Genomic DNA, 3,649 nt, shown 5'->3' on the forward strand with positions numbered 1-3,649 from the left:
CAATAAAACTTACTGGGGGGGCTAGATATCTTCCAGACCCCATCCTCAGACTTTACAGAACTGACCCAAGTCCATTATCTCATCAATAAAACTTAAAGGAGACAGTGAGCATTTAACAAGCAATTAACTTTTAGGCAAAGCAAGAGACTAACTATACTGGGGGGTAGGGGGCAGGCTGGGTATCTTTCAGACTCCATCCTCAGAGTTTAATCTGACTCAAATCCATAATTATCCCATACACAACCTACACACAAAAACTATCTAACTGGAACACAGTATGCCTAACCCTGATTTCCATAATTATTCTTTGGATTCTTAGCCAATGGGGGAGGTGACACAGGAACATTTCCTCAATCTTCCCTTATGTGGACACAACTCAGGAGAGGACCCAATTGAGACCAGCTCAGGACTCCTTGAACCAAGTGATCTTGTTTGCTGGAGGGGAAGGAAATGGACAGAGACCTTTTTCCTCAAACAGGTCCAGAGGAGTGTAATTTGAAGGGTAACTGCTATATCCTAGTTGAGAGGAGACCTATTTCCTCTCAAGTGGAAATATATTTTGTCTGTATAACATACAGGATTGTTTGCATTCACAAGGAGAAAGAAGGAGAAGGAAGGAGAAAATTTGGAATTCAGAATTAAAAAGAAACAACAGTTAAAATTGTTTTAAAAAGGAATTGTAAAGAAGCTTACTCATGTATTCATGTATTGTTGATCAACTGGAGAGAGGAGCATCTGCAGGCAGTGAAATCAAACAAAGGGATCTTGCAGTTCAAAAGGAGAGAAGTGATTAGACAGAAGTGAATGATTCCAGTCTCCTCTTGTCTATTTTTGACACATTCCCACTCACCTCTACAGCCTCACATTGGTCATAGATTTGCTCAGATCCACATTTCTAGAAACAGTCACAACCGGGATACTGGGTTGATCATAATAAAGGTCCTCACTTTTAGTGCATGTCTGGAATGGGGAAATGGGGACATTTATAAACATGTTTTCTTCCCAATTACAGTAATCTCATCTAGTGACTGACAAAACCCCCAAGTGTCCAGGCTAAACTCCTTCCAGTGTCAGGCAGCCCCTCCTCTCTGCCTCTTTGAATTCACACCTCCTCCAGCAGGGGGCAGGAGAGGGCCAGGTGCATGAGCAGAGGCAGGTGAGGCACCTCCAGAGCCTACAAGCTGTGAGCTCCTGCCATCTCTGCCCCCTCCCCAGGGCTGGGAGCTCTCTCCTGGTTATGGGGGATCTAGTCCTGGGGCACAGAGAGAAGCCTCCCCTCATTTACCCACAACCAACTCCAACCTTTCCCATATCAGACACTAAACAGGAGCCTGTCTTTGCTCCTGAGGTCACACACTGAGGACAGAGAGGATGGAAGCCCCTCCCCCAGAGTCAGGTTCAGCCAGGGTGACTCAGTGTGGCTCACAGGGTCCTGAGAAGAGGCTCAGAGTAGACCTGGGGCTCTTTTGCATATGGAGCCCCAGGGGCCTGCAGGGAGCCCTGCTCAGGGTAGAAAAGCTTCCTCCCTCCTTGCTGCCCCTCAGGGCTCTGAGTGCTCTCTCTGCAGGTGTCTGAAGGCCAGGATGATCTCCCCATGGCAGCTCCTCTGGCTGCTGGTGCTCTGGGCTCAGGGTAAGACCCAGCAGGTCAGGGAAGGGGTGAGGAGGTCACAGGTTTTCAGGGATTAAAGACCTGATGACCCCTGGATCCAGGGGGTGAGGGAGCTTAAGTACATCACAGGCAGGTGGGGCTGAGGAGCATGGCCAGGCCCCAGATTACAAACATTGTGAGGTCTATGGGAAAGATGGTTTATGTTGTTTGGGATTTCAGGGTCTCCACAGAACTGTCTTGTTTCTATATTTTGACCTGGACAGTCACACATTTCTTTCTGCCTCTGATTTTGTTGGTTTCCTAGATTCCTGAGGAGCCATTGTACTGACCCAGACTCCAGCCTCCTTGTCCGGGTCTCCAGGAGAGAGAGTCACCATCAGCTGCAAGGCCAGTCAGAGTGTAACATATAGTAGTGGTACTAGCTACCTTCACTGGTACCAGCAGAAACCTGGCCAAGCCCCCAGGCTCCTCATCTATTATGCTAACAGCCTGGTATCTGGAGTGCCTGCCCGGTTCAGTGGCAGTGGGTCTGGGACAGATTTCACTCTCACCATCAGCAGCTTGGAGCCTGAGGATGCTGGAGATTATTACTGTCAGCATAGTTATGGAACACCTCCCACAGTGCTTCAGGCCTGAACAAAAACCTCCCCAGGCTGCTCAGGGGATTCAGCTCAGAGCAGCAGCTGCTTCCTCTCTGGTCCCCAGGCAGAGCAGCCCCTGCTCTCTGGGCAGCCTCACATCTCCCAGGGCTTCCCCTTTCTTGGCCCACAGGTGCCCTCCTTTCTCACAAGGCCTTGTCTATAACATCCCTGTCCCTAAGGCAGAGGGGAGGCAGCACAGCCCCCTGGGAGACAAAGGGGAAAATCCAAAGAGGGGATATGCTGACATTTCAAGTCCACTTGAGGTCTTTGCCTCCATGTAAAGTGTTTCTCTTGTTGGGAGCTAAGTCCATGTTGAGGGGGCTTTGCTGCAGTTCTTTGTAGCAATAATTTGTATCCTCATTTGTTGCAGTTGTTCAGTGTTGTCTAACCCTTTGTGACCTCACCTAGGTTTTCTTGTCAAAGATCCTGCAGTGGTTTGCAGTTTCTTTATCCAGCTGACTTTACAGATGAGAAACTGAAGCAAACAGGGATTAAGTGACTTACCCAGGGTCAAATAATAAGTAAGTGTCTACAGTCAGATTTAAACTCAGAAACATGAGTCTCTGATTCCACGCCCGGGGCTCCCTCCACTGCACCATCTGGCTACCATGATATAGACTAGAATAGTTGACAGAAAAAACATAACCAAAACAAACAACTCAGAATATGAGACCACAATATTCCTAGAATTAACATTGTAATATGAAATCAAAACCATCTTGCATTGTTTCAAAATTAGATAGATGAATGAAGGGAAGAAAATACACCTGGAAGAATAAAATATAATGAAATTCAAACTAGGGAAATCTAAATGAATATGGTCTTAATATTAATAAGAGTATTACAAAATATAAATTTGATCACATGACTATAAAAACCTTTTACAAATATTCTCCCTTTTTTAAAAGCTAAGTACAAAACACAATCTCAAAAGCATGAAAATCTCTATGAAACTAAACCCATACCATTAATTTCAAAATGTAGATGTAATAGCATAGAAATCCTTTGTAACCTCTGAACTGACGTTATTTCTCTGGGTGTATCCAGAATACTTTTGATTCTGGTATCTAAAATCCCCAATACTCCTATCAATACCTTTCTGCTTACTTCTACATTTCTGCAAATTACGTACCCTTCCATGGCAAAAGAAGAGGAGTCTTAAACTATGATGATGAGCCTTGTCTTGTTCATCTGTATTCAGCTTTAGTGTCTCTTGTTTTTTTACCCCTTTCTATTGTCTGTGGGTCCTTTCATAATATAAATGCTTTATAAGGTTACTAATTAAAGACAAAAGGAGATTAGCAAAATTATGAACAAAACAAGCATATCTGGAATTTAAAGTGTTTTCTAAGGTTAAGTGAGAATCACAGCTTAGCTGGGGTAGGGCTGTGCATGTG

General features: G+C 45.0%; 1 pseudogene; it reads left to right on the forward strand.

The window, feature by feature from the left end:
- The first annotated feature begins 1,583 nt into the window (after positions 1–1,583).
- Positions 1,584–2,247, forward strand: LOC122739560 (annotated as a pseudogene).
- Positions 2,248–3,649: the final 1,402 nt, after the last annotated feature.

This window comes from Dromiciops gliroides, chromosome 2 (assembly GCF_019393635.1).
Source record: "Dromiciops gliroides isolate mDroGli1 chromosome 2, mDroGli1.pri, whole genome shotgun sequence".
NCBI lineage: Eukaryota > Metazoa > Chordata > Mammalia > Microbiotheria > Microbiotheriidae > Dromiciops > Dromiciops gliroides.